The sequence below is a fragment of the Rattus rattus genome, chromosome 6 (genome assembly GCF_011064425.1).
Source record: "Rattus rattus isolate New Zealand chromosome 6, Rrattus_CSIRO_v1, whole genome shotgun sequence".
Lineage (NCBI taxonomy): Eukaryota > Metazoa > Chordata > Mammalia > Rodentia > Muridae > Rattus > Rattus rattus.
In genome coordinates, this window is record NC_046159.1 from 155,308,800 (window position 1) to 155,324,663 (window position 15,864).

Below are 15,864 nucleotides of genomic sequence, written 5' to 3' on the forward strand. Positions count from 1 at the left end.
TTAAAAACAAAATTTGATAAATTATTCCTAGGCGCCATTTCTGTCTTTTGTTCTCTGTGTTTTTTACTCTGACCTTCCAGGTACTGTAGTTTAGTATCTGACATTAACTATAGAAAGGTTCTCTGTCATTACTATTTCCACTCCTTGTAATTATTTATTCAGCTCAGTTTTGCTTTGTTTTTACCATTTTCTTTCTGCTATCCCAGTCACCTGTGTGTCTTTCCTCTTAGGTGAGTGTTGTATGGGAACACTCCTCTTGTTAGAAAGCTCAGGCTCAGCCTTCTAGGTGCCAGGCTTGTATGGTGGGGACCATGTTGGGCTAGTCTTTCAATGCTTACTCTTTTCTTCCTGCCAGAAACACATGCACATCTCTCTCAGACTATCATAATGAGAACTTGGAAGAAAAGCCTTGAGAATGTGACTTCTCACTTTCCACACTGTTGTCCCCAGAGCTTTCATTCAAGCTGTTCACTCACCACCCAGATGACTCATCAGATGGTCACTTGGAATCTGTTCTGGTCCCACCAGCTTCTGCACTTGGTAGCAGGTCCCAGTTAGACCTTCCACATGTATTTATTTTTCTGGAACCTGGGCGGTAGTTTGTCTGACACCTATGTTCTCTGAGAAGACCATTAGAAGCCTGGGATTTACTTTGTTCAGTGTTGATTTTTCAATCTCTCCACACCTCAGCACCGAAACTGGAACTTGCTCCCACATTTTCCACAGAGCTTATATGGGTCCATTAAAGAAGAAGGCAGTGTTCTCAGGACTGGAGTGTTAACTGGAAAAGAGTCCAATTCAATAGTGCCTCTTGGTTGTACAAATTAGATGCTTGCTCGGAATAACATTATCCTTGTGTTTTTGCTAAAGGGAAAGTGGAAGTTTGGGTAGTAAGCACTCTTCCCTACTACTCAGTAAATGACTATCCCAGCAACTGTGACCCAGATTTCACAGTCTTCTTATGTGACAGGAGCCATTTCAAGCACTATAGTTTAGAGTATAGGACACTGTACTCACCATATGAAGTGCAGGGAGTGGAAAGCACTTTATGTCACAATGACTACACTTGCAGAGGTTATTTGTAGACTACATTTTCTGTACAAATGAGGTGTTCTTGCTTAAAGAGGACACTGTCTTTTAGTGGGAAGCCCTTAGAAAGGGTATGTTGGGAGGAATAAAAGGCCTGAGTCATATGCAGAGTGGCAGGTTACAGTGTCTCAGCTCGAAGTTGCAAGTCAAAACTTAACAGCTCTTCTGAATAAGCTCCGGGCCCTGTGCCTGTTGACGTCTCAAGTTACAGAAGGACAGTGCTAACCAAGAGAAACAGGATGCATTGCAAAGTTAATGACGCAAGTCAGTCCTTCAATTAGGTAATGATGCTTAAGTCTCCCAGAGATGTGCCTTCAGCGACGCCTCTCAAGTGCAATTCAGACTCCACAGTTCCAGTGGACTGGTCACAGATGCCCAGGACTCACTGTGCTGCAATCAAATCGGTGAGAACTAGAGGTGGCTGTGTTTTCTCATCTATGATCTGAAACTCAGCAGACACCCCAGAGAGGGGCCACCTGCTTGCAGCTACAAAAGTCAATCCTTCACCTCTATAACTTTGCTACCCTGGAGTTTTCTAGGACATGACTGTGGCTGTGAGGGGGAGGCCTGGAGAGTGAAGTAGGAGATCATGGAAAGACACCTCCCCGTGGCGTTCTCTACGGGGAGTTCCCCATCTTCTGTCTCATCAATCACTTGTGTTGAGTCTGAACAATAATGGACATACCATCCTTCCTAACCACGGCTAGGAACTGAGCAGAAATAGGATGGGGACAGAACCAGACACTCTGGGGCACAAGAGAGGGAGTCATCTTGGAGGCTGTGCTCTTGGATGTGTTCCAAGGTACCCTGGACAGTGTTGGAATGACATCAACTGGAACAGTCATTAAGAGACTCCAGACTCACACTGTGGGCTCCAGAGGACAGAGGATGTACTCGGACTCAGCAAATATAAAGAATTAAAGCAGGAGTCGTAGCTATGGATGAGCAGGAGGGGCTAAGAGGGAAGACAGAGTTGAGTCAGGTGGTACAGGAAAGCCAGCCGCCACTTGGGAAGTCTTGGTTTTGTTGGTATCTGCCTTAAATTCCCACTCAGCAATGTTTCTGATCCCCCGGGCATTTCTCCTGGCTTAATTATGTGACTGTGTGAGCTTAAGGTAGGGAAAAAATGTGCTCTGCCGAGTCAAGCAATTGGCAAGGAGTTAAGAGTTCCTTCCTCTTAAAAACTCATTGCATCACCTAAGGACAGGGAACGTTCTTCCCCACAAAGGAATTCAGTGCACTGTTCTGTCTTCTTGCATACTTTCTCCTCCCTGCAGACCTCCTACCTCTTTGGAGATGTTGCAGAACCCAATTAATTTGATATGATACAGATTGTATGTAACATTTCTCTCTGAGATAAGTAGATGGGAAATGTTAAATTTAATGCGCTGGAGTTGGGAAACTGCTTTCTCATTTCCCCTGTGAATTACATAGTATAACATGTTAATTACCAATATAAATATAATGTCAAAGGGACTCAGAAAACAAGGCTGATAATATTTTCATTACTAGGGCCTCTCTCTCTCTCTCTCTCTCTCTCTCTCTCTCTCTCTGTACACGTTCATGTGTGAGCACACATATGTATATGTGTGCATGTATGTATGTAGGTCAGAGAAATGCCAGGTGTCTTCCTTAGTCATCTTAGTCAATCATAATCTTAAGTTCTAAATTTTATTTTTATTTATGTGTATGTGTGCATATCTGTGTGTGTATAGGGCATGAGTACGTGACTACTCCTGGATTCCAGAAGGAGGAGTTGAATCTCCTGGGGCTGGAGTTATAGGTAAGTACCAGCACATTAAACTTCAGAGCCATTCTCCGACCCCTTCATCTTGGTTTTGAGATCGTCTTCAGTGAACATGCACTCAGTGATTCAGTTACACTGACCATCCAAGTTTCCCCTGACTCTGCCTCCCCAGAGCTTCTAGGGGTTCAAACTCAAGTCTCCACACTTACATGGCTTTACCAACTGGGCCATTTCCTTAGCCCAAGCACGTCTATTTTATGTGGCATTTACACAATATCTCTTAGGTAAAGAAGTCTTCTACACTACTCACAGAAGACTGATTTTTATTTTTTAATTGGTGGTTACACACACACACACACACACACACACACACACACACACACACGCACATGCACACACTTAGATCCACATATGAGAGCAAGCATAATTTGTTCTCTCTTTGTCTGATATAATTTACTCAACATGATAATCTCCAGTTGTATCTGTTTTCCTGGAAATTACAGAATCTCATTCTTTATATCTGCATAAAATCCCATTGTGTGTGTAGGAGACAGGGAGAAACCAAAGCAGAGGAGGTAGATAGCATTCAGCCTGATTTCCTCCTCTGTGACAGGTAGCTAGCCAGAGGAGGTGGCCTCCGGGAGCTCAGGCTCTGTGTGTCTCTAGGGGGCTGCTGCTTCCTGTTATTTATCAGGAGAGAGCTGAAGCAACCTCATACTCTTAGTTCTGCCTGCAGTGAGGAGTCACATTTTTCCTTGTGAGTCCCCATGGGAGGTTCTGAGCTATAGAATAGGGCCAGCAGACTGAAGAGAATGCCTATGGCTAGTGTAGACAGTATAGCCAGGGTTGTGACCTCATTCCCCAGTATTCAACAAAAAGGTTTATATGCCAGATCTGTCTTCACTCATCCTAATTTGTTAAATAAATACTCATAAACTTCTCTGCTACTGGCCACTGTGCCAGTTACTGGTGCAGAAAGGGAAGCAAGGAAGAAAATCACACTAGGGTTGGGGATTTAGCTCAGTGGTAGAGCACTTGCCTAGCAAGCACAAGGCCCTGGGTTGGTCCCCAGCTCGAAAAAAAAAAAAAAAAAAAAAAAAAAAAAAAAAAGAAAAAAAATCACACTAATGTGAGAAAGACCTGTGTTTGCTTCATCCACTCAGTGGCTCTAAGGCCCGGGTGGCAGATGGGACGGGAACTAAGAAGGGCCACAGCCAGTGCTAGCATAGGAGAAATGAGACAGTTTACAGTAATGCTGGTCATTACAGGGCACAGGCTGGGGGCTTAGGGAGACAGAGTACCAGGTTGAGAGCAAATCCTTCTTCTACTAAAACAAGTTGGCAGGGAGAACTTGGGCAGGTGTTAAAACCATTTCCAGGTTCAGCTCTCATCTGTCAAGAAATGCAGGTCTAGGCAGAACGAAGTGAGCTGCCAGCTCTGGACTACCAAAGACCAAAGTCTTTCTCTCTCTCCCTCTCCCTCTCCCCCTTTCTCCCTCCTCTCTCTCTCTCTCTCTCTCTCTCTCTCTCTCTCTCTCTCTCTCTCTCACACACACACACACACACACACTCACACACACAAAAGCATGCATGCACTCATACACACATGCACTTACATGCACACACTCGAGCACACACATGGACGTATACATGTGCATTTTTGATGTGCCATTAGTATAATCGAAAAGCTCTACTACAGGGTGATGGTCTCCCACTTTATTCTGGGCCTGCTGACATTCTCTCATGTTTTAATCTGTGGTTTCCATTTCAGCTCTGTTGCTATTCACCTCTCTGCTACGGTCAAACTTTGCTCAAAGTCTGTCTTCCCTTTACCTCTTAGGTTTTCGTCTTTTGTTTTATTTTCATTTCCCCAAGCAGGAACTCAAGCTAGGAGGAGATGGATAGAACAGAGTTACACAGTTTGGGCAGCAATTTTCTTTAAGTTGCATTTGGATGGGGTACTCTTCTCACATTCTACATGACAGCCCTCAAGACCATTTTCAATCTTGAAGTCCTTTCCAATTTCTTCCACCTAAAAAAGCAAGAAGCTAATTTCTTGCTTTTTAAAAATTAATATTAACTAATTAAGGTTATAGCAATGGCATAGTGGAGGACTATTATGAATGACTGATGTGGATGTCTTTGGGGAAAATGTATGGAGCGCTAAGACAACGACGAACCTTTGAGTTCCCCTTTTCATAAGGGACTGCTATGGCTACGCTCACTTCATCAGCACAGACGCTATGACTGTGGCATCCAGAGATGCAGAGATGGCCCCTCACAATGATACTCAGATTCATGATGCATTCCAGATATGTACATAGGTGTTTACATGAATGTGTGTATTTCTGTGCATGAGGAGAACACCAAACTGGAGAGAGAACCATGGAGTGAAGAAGAAATCTTACAGGAGGTTGGGAAGAGAATGGTGGGATTCGTACTAAGAAACCAGAGAGGGAGACCAACCTGGGGAAGGAGAAGATTCTGATGAAGAGATGCACAGGAGGGCACTGGGGTAGGTGGCTGGGTGAGGACAACATATACGTAGGAAGGTGACATGAAGAGATAGTTTCAAAAGAATCACTTTACTATAAAGAACTCAAAATAAAAATATCCCAATGGTGAGAGTGTGGCTGTCCACGCAAGCACCTGCTGGACCTGAGGTTCATTCATCCCAGTGGTGTGGTTAACACAGTCACGCCTAAGCTATGAGCTTTGCTTTGGATTTTATACTTTTATTATCAATTATATTTCCATGCATTTTTCCAGCACCCACACCCTCACATGCACAAACACACCCGCACATGTACACACATACATACTCACATGTACACATACACACACGCACACTCACATGTACACACACAAATACCCCCAAACCAACTCTCCAAACAACACATTCCTGGCAGAGTTAAAAGCAATTAGCCTTACATCCTTGTTTATGACTTCTGTGCCCTTTACCTGCATCCAGTCCTTCCTCATTACCTATATGTACCCATTCTTGCTCTCCTTTCTAATATTATACCCACACATACCTGTCTATACATACAATGCATATGAGGCAGGCTAGGATCTGTAGATGAGGGAGAACATGCAATTTTCTTTTCTTCTGAGGTTAGAGATACATTCCATTGCATGTTAACCTCAAAAATTGATGATAAAATGTAAACATGTGGCCAAAGCAGCCAGGTGGCTTCATTTTAAAATATGGTCGATTTGTTGGTAAGTTTTGGCTAAGTCAACAATAAACCTAAGGGCTATGAAACTGGTCAGGCACCTGGAGCTGTGATAGCTGGTCAGGCACCTGGAGCTGTGACAGCTGGTCAGGCACCTGGAGCTGTGACAGCTGGTTGGGCACCTGGAGCTGTGACAGCTGGTCGGGCACCTGGAGCTGTGACAGCTGGTCAGGCACCTGGAACTGTGACAGCTGGTCAGGCACCTGGAGCTGTGACAGCTGGTCGGGCACCTGGAGCTGTGACAGCTGGTTGGGCACCTTATGAGCTTGGGTAACTTCAGGAAGGTAGTCTCTTCTCTGCGAAGTGGGGTGAATAGCACCAATACTTTGAGCTTTCCACAGTGAAGCCCCCAAACTCCCTGCTTTCCTGTCATTCTTTGGTCACAGGTAAAGTGACTTGTTCCAAATGGGTCCTAAGTCCTCCAGATTCCAGGGCAGGACACACTGATGGGATGCCTCCATGTGGAGTGGCAGTGTACTACAGGAGGTTGAGAATTAGAAATAACAGCTGGGCAACTTGAGAAAACTCAGTTTTCTTCCTCCACCTCTGCTGCAGCAGCCACCATTGTCCCAGATGACAGGATTCCCATTCATTGCTTAAGTATTTTCCAAGTTAACTATTATTGAAGCATTCATAACTTTTTGCCAGATTCCTTTTGTCTGCGTGTTTTCATAGCCGATTCAAGTATTGGTGCACTGTGAAGGACATAGCTTTTATATGCTAAACCTTACAGAGGCATGGCTTACTTGGAGGGTGCAAGTCTCTGGGTCCAGGCTTTTGAAGGATGTGTCTTACTTCCTGCCTTGTCCTGGCTCTGTTTGCTCCCTGTCACTCTAAAATGCACAGCTTCATGGTAAATATGCGTCCTCTCCTCAGGCCCCAAACAATGGAGCCAGACAGCTATGAACTAAAGGCTCTGAAACTATAACCACATTAAGTCTTCCCCCACTTTAAGCTGCTTCAGGTATTTGTCATAGAGAAGAAAAGCCAGATTGTTATACTAAGCAATGTTGTTTTATTTAATACCAGCCCCCAGCATCAGAGGATTGGCGCTAAGATTCATGTATGTCAGAGAGCAACAGTCAGATGCTCCCTCTAAAGCCAAAGTGGCTGGTGCTGCACTCACTGATGAAAGGAAGCTGAGGTGCCAAGACCCATGGTTGACCACCCAATGGCTCTAGGCATCCACTGGGCTCTGGTAACACACTCACTGTAGATGATGTAAACACTGACCTCCACAGTCTCTCAGGGCTTTGTGACTGGATAGAGCCCTTACTAGTGTTTAAGGGCTCATGTCTATGGGGTTTCCCTGGGGAAGTGGGATGTTTGATTTACCTCCTGAGTAAAGAATGTATTTTAATATGTCTCCCTTGCTTTAGAGTGTCTGCTGCAATGGGGTTCACTGGTGCCCTTGATATGGAGGGAGTAGGACTCTCAGCTGTTCCATGTATGATGCTCTGTCTTCAACCTGTTCTTGTGGGCCTCAACTGAGAATTGTAGTAGTGGCCCGATCTTTGATGTTGGAGCCACCCTATGTGTTCCCCTCCCTGGTTCCATATGTCTGAAGGGCATCATCCTCGAAGGCCTGTGTGGATCAGTTAGAGCAGGAAGCATTACTTGTTGCCAGTTGAATATGTAGAGTTCAGTATAACTAAAGGCTGTATAAAAGTGCCTCCTGGGGCTGCCATCACTACCACATTTTCATTATCTTTACACTGAACAAAACATTCCTCACTTACAAAACCTTTGGTAGCTAAGGGACCTGGACACCAGGGATTTTTGGTAGCCACCACAAGTGCAGGGACCTTTTCACACGATTGTCTTTGCAGCAGTCTCAGGACGCCATTGGTTCTTGCCCCTCAAGTTTTCCTTGCCAGTAATTCCTTCCCCTCACTGGCTTTGAGTTTTGAGAAGTTTCACTATGAAACAGATTTTCCATTGAGGTGAGATTACAGGACAAGCATGAAGGTTCTGTGCAGCCTGTGGGTCAAGAGGGCCAAGATGGATTTAGAGCAGATTGGAAGGAGGTGGCACATGTGGCTTCCCTGGATACATCTGAAGACAACGATCCAATTTCCGCTGGCTGTCTCTTCCTGAGTTCAATTCAGAGCCAATTTCCTCCACCTTTCCCCCAGAGGCACAGTTTCCAGTCTTCCCATTACACAGGCTCTCTAATTAGACCTTACTCCAGATGGAGTCTGGGCAAAATAGAGTGCATGACCTCCCCATTATTTGGGAATGGCATGTCTCCCATGTGGCTGAGACTTCATTTAACAAGTCCCCACACCTCACCTCGGACGTCCTGCCTGGAAGGCTGGAGGCTTCAGCTGACTGTGTGGATGGCCCATTTCTCTGTTATGTCCTGTGACTGATTTTTAATACTTCATGTAGACCTTTCTATTAACAAGGCAATGCTTTTTGACCCGTAATTCTTTTGTATTATTTTAGTGACCTAGACTCCACTCCCTTGTAATAGCGTCTACATTGCTGTCATCCACAACAAACTTACATCTGATGAACAAAATGAAAACATGCCTTGATGTCATGTGTATTCAAATACAACACTTCACACACACACACACACACACACACACACACACACACACCACACAAAACCCAAAACAGACCCATTTCCATATAACCCCATAGAAAACTTGTAGTTTTGTGAAAGCTAAAGAATTATTTACTTAAAAATTTATTTACTTTAAGATAAAATACAAATCACTCTGACATTTCTTGAAAAGGAGCATCAGTAATTTGACACAAGAATGCCAAAATTTCACATGCTTTCATAGATATTTCCCTCTTTTTCTACAATGATTAGTGTCAACTGTCAATATCTATAATGACCCGGGAGACAGGCCTCTGGGTACGCCTGTAAGGATTATATCGTTAGGTTAACTGAGATGGGAAGCCTTGCCTGTCCTTTGTGAATGGTACCATTCCCTAGGTTGGGATAGGAAGTGTATAAGACAGGAGAGGTGAGCTGGGCACTTGTTCATCTCTCTGGTTCCTGGTTGTAGATGCAGCATGATCAACTGTCCCAAGCAAGTGGGCCCTTCTCCCCGCTAAGTTGTTCTTTTCAGGGTACCTTATCACAGTAACAGAAAAATGAAACAAAAGACAACTACAGGAGCATTCTTAGTTTTCATTGATGACCTCTCAGGCTATAGTCACACGTGGAGAAATGCCAGCTCCTCCCGATGGCCTTGGGGACAGCAGAAGGTGTAGAGGCTCCTGCAGTCCACCCTACTGGCCTCAGTCTGCTCTTCACTCGACTGTAGCAACCTTTCTTTCTGTGTTTTGGTAGTCGTGTGTTCATGTCCTTCTCATAGGCTCAGGCCTTTACTATAATGCTTCTATCTGAAGTCTGGCTGCAGTATGTGAACAACAACTCCTCCTTACTGGCTCTGAGATCCACAGCCGCCCTTCCTAAAGACTTTTCCTGGGCTTCCACTTAGGGCTGTCTCTCCCACAAATGTAGACCCTGCCCTAGTTACCCTTCTCAAGATGTAATTTCTTTTGTCCTTTTTGATTTGTTTTTATTTTGGAGTGTGTCTGTGTGTGCATGTGAAACGAATACAGTTGCTGACGGAGGAGAGAAGATAGCGTTGCACCCTGTGGCTGGAGTTAGAAGTGGCTGTGAGTTGCCCATCATGGGTCCTGGGAAGTGAACTCTGGTCCTCCACACAGCAGCAACACTCTTAACTGCTGAGCCATCTCTTCAGATTGCAAGTGTGTTTAAATGCTGATAACAACCAAGACCATAGAAAGCTGTGTGTATTAAGTCTTGGTGAGAGATGAATATTCCTAAAGGAGCAAGGCCTGTGGCTCATCTGGGCCCCTGGTGGATTTCTCTTCACCTTGCTACATGGAATGATTTACACAACCAAAGATTAAAGAAGTCTTTCAGCTGCTGCATGCAGGGTAATACCAGCTTGGAATCCTAAGGGTCTCCAGTTACTGAATCAGTCCACATCCACCCACAAAATCCTTTTGAAAGACCTCCACTGTACACTTGGTAGATCACCAGAGACAAATGTAGTTTACCAAGATCAGATGCTCATTCTGAAGCCCCTGCTGAAAGCTCATGGCAGTGACACAAGAGTGAACAAGGAGTTCAGCTGAAGCACACAAGGCCTTTTATAAATGCAGCTGTCAATCAAAGAGCAGGCTAAAGCAGACCCGCAGAGTCTCTGTAGCTATTGTCCTGTGAAACATAGAGACTCAGCAGTCCAACATCACTGAGGGCTAAGCCTTGCTTTGAAGGAGGATCTCCAACCTACACAGGGGTGAACTGGGTCTGATACACGGTACAACAAGCCACAGCTTAGCCTCAGGGAGATTGGACTCCATGGCCACTCTTAGTAGAGTACATACTGTGTAGTTCCCAATTTCTATATTACATAGAGCACAGTTTTAGGTACTTATACAGATTAGGAGAGAGTCAATAACATGAGTCCTACCAGGAGAAAACGTCTAGTGGAATTGGATCCAGAGATATGGGACTATGGAATGAGCAACTGTAGGCTACCTATGAACAAACCATGGCAAATGTGTCAGGATCTATTAAATGCTGTTGAAAAGGTGAACAGTATGAGCAAGCAGATGGGGAGTTTTAGCAGAGGAATGAAAACTGTAAGAATAAATAATGGAAATGCTGGGCTTGACATGGCAGCTTGTATTCATCTGCAGCTTCAAAATCTGATGCAGAGACCAGTAAAAATGAAGTTGTACTAAATCTATAATCAGCTTAGAATTTCCCTGTCAGTAAAAGAATGAATAATTCACTTCTAACTTATTAAAACCATGAAAGTATGTAGAAGATATGAATATTTTTGTCAATCTATTTGACACAACTCACATAGGCAGTGCAAAGAAAACACTGTAAGTGGATACAGTTATTATTTGCAAATTGATTAATAATAATGCAAATACTATGTCAGATTTTTAAAATACAGAAAGTATATATATATATACATATATATAAAAATTTATGATATAGAGCATGGAGTAGTTCTCAGTTTCAAAGAAGAGACACTACACAAAGTTCCCTGTTCTCAAATGCTAGGGTTCAGTTATAATACAGTATGTAGAAACAGTACACTATACAGTATCAATAGAGTATGTAGTATCAATACAGTAGTCATAAACAACACATTATGTAGTAATAATACAGTGTGTAGTATCAGTACAGTATGTAGTGACAATGCTGTACACAGTAACAATACAGCATACAGTATCAATTCAGTATGTAGTAGCAATATAGCATGTAGTATCAATATAGTATGTCGAAAAACTTAAATACTAGGAAATTATGCAGAAAAATTCATGGATCAAGAACATCACAAAAATTTCAGAATATTTTGAAGTTAATTATAGGGAAAGCAAATATAGTAAAATCTGTGATTTGCATTTGAAACAGGAATGTAGATTTCTCCTGTATCGTTGCTTTTCCATCCTCTTGCACATAAACTTCCAAATTTAGGAGCTTTGAAAAGAAGTTGAACCTAAAAATAAATGAGATAAAACATCAGAGATAAGAGCAGAAACCAGTAAGATAAGTGACAGAGAAGGTCAAATGGAAGTATATCAAAATATTCAGAAAATCTGTAAACCACAATGTATTGATCAGAAGAAATGAAATGAATCAATATCAGAAAATTTGAATGGGGATATTATTATTTTCCTGAAGGTACCATGAAGGTGTTGATGAAATATGTTCAGCTTTCACCAATAATGTCAGTCTCCCAACTCAAACAAAGAAAGAGCCAATATATTATTAAAATAGTAATTCACTCCAAATTGACAGGTGGATTGATGTAGTCAGAATTGGAATTCCAGCAGGTATATTTTTGCTAGAAATATTAAGATGATTATAAAGTTGATATGAATATATAAGTAAGTTTTAGAAACATGGTCAAAACTTGCCTTGCATCCTGCGATTCTAACACCTTGCTGTAAGTGCAAATGAAGGGGCAATGCAGGACTCAGGTTAGCAACTGCAGGTCAGAGGAGAAAGGGTAATCAAACTTGGTCCCAGAGAGTCACTGCAATTAGTGTCCTAAGAAGAGCTCGTCACAGGTCATGATTGGAACATTTTATGAGCCCAGATAAAAGATATGAGCCTTTATTCTTACACTGTTCCACAGGAAATGATGAATTCAATATGGCTACAGATCTGGAACATAGCTAGAACCTTAAGTTTTTAGGGGAACAATTGGGACAATCATTTATAACATGAGGGCAGCCAAAGATTGCTCCCATAAAGATGTAACAAACACTAATTGGGCTGGCAAGATAGCTCAGCGGGTAAAGGTACTGACTGTAATATAGCCTCAAGTTCAATCTCTAGGAAGAGTAGAGTGTAAGAAGGACACCACATGTGGGCAGTGGCACATTCATGCATGCCCCCATCCTCACTGTGTGCCGCCATGTGCACACACATGCATGTACACACACACACACACACACACACACACACACACACACACACACACACTTTCTAGATGGATGGATGGATGGATGGATGGATAAATGGATGGATAGACAAATGTAAAATAATCATTGACTATAAGAAAGGAAAATTGACTTCTATTAATTTCTCATTAACAAACACTGCATAAGTAAATCACATAGCCATTCCACAAACTGGGGGAAAACATCTGAAGTGCAGTTGGCTTTGTTTGCTTTCTGTGGGTGTAATAAGCACCAGCACCGGGATGAAAAGCAACCTGAGGGAGAAGGGGTTTATTCCTGTTTAACTTCCAAATGACCATCATCACTGAGAGAAACAGGGCAGGGCCTCTAATCAGGAACCTGGAGGTAGACCTGAGAGATCATAGGGGAGGCCTTTACTAGTGTCAAGGATGGCCCTGTCCACAGTAAGCTGGGCTCTCCTCCCATGTCCCTCATTAATCAAGGAAATGCCCCATAAGCTTGCTCAGGGGCCAGTTGGACAGAGGCAGTTCCTCATCAGCCTCTTTTCCCCAGATGTGTTAATCTAACAACCATGATCAGACATCATAACATGTCTGAGAAATGGCTTGTACCTAGAGTGTATAACAAATATCACAATGAAGATTAATGATAGAACAACCTAGAAATCAAATAACAAATGGGCAAAATTTCAATAATTAATTAAAATTAAGCTTGTTCAGTGCACATACCTCGTTATTCAGGAGATAAAGGGACTTTAAATCAACCTTGTGAGATTAGTTCATGTCTTGGAAGGCCATAGTGAAAATACTTGCTGGAAGCAAAGGTCTGCAGGCTTGTATGAAACTCTTCAATCACTGGGGTAAGTGACATGACGGTTAAGTATAAATAAGTCTCAATTCGATGGTTAATTTTACAGCTGGATTTTACCCATAAGAAATGAAAATAAATGCTTACCCTTAAGGCTGTAAGAACAATAAAAACCATTTCCTTAAGAAGATGCAGAGTGAGCACACGGTGGTACATCCACACAAAGTATTGAAGGAAGGAAAACAGACACCAGAAATGTATTTATACAAATTCACTCATATGAAGTTCTTAGAACAGTACAAACTTTGGCAATATGAATAGGTAGAGTTGACTGACAGAAAGAGGCTCTTTCTTGGGCCACCAGAGGATATAGATCACAATTTTCTAAGTAGCTATATAGATGCTTATGATGTATGACTTTCCATATATGAAAATTAAACCTCAATAAAAACAAGTGACACATCATGGAAGCATGATTTTCAGTACAGTGAACTGGTCCTGGTTTCCTGGCACATATTGCTTTCTAATAATTACTGTAGGGTGCTTCTGTAGGTACCTAGATACTTGATGCTTTCATTCAGTCCCCACGATAGGTGTTATACATTTTCAACATTATTACCAAACTGAGGGGTAATAACCAACAACTTTTTTCATTTTTATTGGTTATTTTATTTCTTTACATTTCAAGTATTACTCCCATCCCAGTTTTCCCTCCACATGCCCCCTATCCTTCCCCCACCACACCCCCACTCTGTAAAAGGGTGCTTCCCCAACTGCCTACCCACTCCTGCCTCAGTGCCCTAGTGTTCCCATATCAAGCCTCCACTGGACCAAGGGGGTCCCCTCCCAGCTGGAGCCATGGGTCCCTTCATGTATATTCTTTGGTTGGTGGTTTAGTCCTTGGGAGCTTTGGATGGTCTGGTTGGTTGATATTTTTGTTCTTCCTGTGGGGATGCAGATCCCTTCAGCTCCTACTGTCCTTGCCCTAACTTCTCCATTGGGGTCCCCAGGCTCAGTCCCATGTTTGGCTGTGTACATCCTCATTTGCGTTGCTCCAGCTCTGGCAGAGACTCTCAGGAGACAGCTATACCAGGCTCCTGTCAGTAAGCACTTCTTGGCATCAGCAATACTGACTGGGTTTGGTTGCTGCAGAAGGGACGGATCCCTAGGTGGGACAGCCTCTGAATGGCCTTTCCTTCAGTTTCTGCTCCACTATTTCCCCCTAAATTTCCTTTTGACAGGTGAAATTCTGGATTGATATTTTTGAGGTGGGTAGGTCACCCCATCATCAACTGTGGGTCATGCCTATCCACTGGCTATGGTCTCTACAGGTTCTTTCTCCCCTTCGTTGAGTATTTCTGCTAATGTCCTTCCTGTTGGGTCCTGGGAACTTCTTGGTCCCTGGCATCTAGGACCTTCTATTGGCTACCACCAGTTCCCACTCCCTGACTGCTACACACCTACTTTCAAATTCCTGACCCTCTGAACTTTTCCCCCATTTCCCCCCATATCTGAACTGGCTCCCCTTTACCCCCTTTCTCTCTACCTCCCAGATCCTTCTCTCCCTCTACTTCTGAAAATCATTCTCTTCCTCCTTCTGAGTAGGACTGTAGCATTCACACTTTGGTGTGGTCTTCTTTCTTTTAGGGTTTTCATATAGTCTTTGAGTTGCATTGTGGGAATTCTGAGCTTCTTATTGGCTAATATCCACTTATCAATGAGTATATACCATGTGTGTTTTTTTGTGACTGGGTTACCTCACTCAGGATGATATTTTCAAATTCCACCCATTTGTCTGCGAATTTTAGGAAGTCATTGTTTCTAATAGCTGAGTACTACTCCATTGTGTAGATGTATCACATTTTCTGTACCCATTCTTCTGTTGAGGAATATCTGGGTTCTTTCCAACTTCTGAGTCTTATAAATAAGGCTTCTATAAACATAGTAGAACATGTGTTCTTGTTGTATGTTGGAGCATCTTTTATGTATATGCCCAGGAGTGGGACCTCAGGTAGTACTATTTCCAAATTTCTGAGGAACTGGCAGACTGATTTCCAGAGTGGTTGTCCCAGTTTGCAATCCCACCAGCAATGGAGGAGTGTTTCTATTTCTCTACATCCTCACCAGCATCTGCTGTCACCTGAGATTTTGATCTTAGCCATTCTGACTGATGTGGGTTTTTTTTGTTTGTTTGTTTTGCTTTGTTTTGTTTTTGTTATATTTTGGATGTTAGTTTGGTACAGAGACAGACAGACCAATGGAATAACCCACATATCCATTGGTCACTTGATCATTGACAAAGGAGCTAAAACCTTTCAATAGAAAAAAGACAGCATTTACAACAAATGGTGCTAGTTCAACTGGCAGTCAGCATGTAGAAGAATGCAAATTGACCCATTCTTATCTCCTTGTACAAACTCAAGTCTAAGTGGACCTCCACATAAAACCAGATACAATGAATCTAATAGAAGAAAAATTGGGAAATGACCTAGAACACATTGGCAGAGGAGAAAATTTCCTGAATAGAACACCAATGGCTTCTGCT

General features: G+C 42.9%; 1 pseudogene; it reads right to left on the reverse strand.

Moving 5' to 3' along the window:
- LOC116904495 overlaps window positions 1–15,864 on the reverse strand; it is a 181,768-nt pseudogene that overhangs the window by 13,309 nt on the left and 152,595 nt on the right.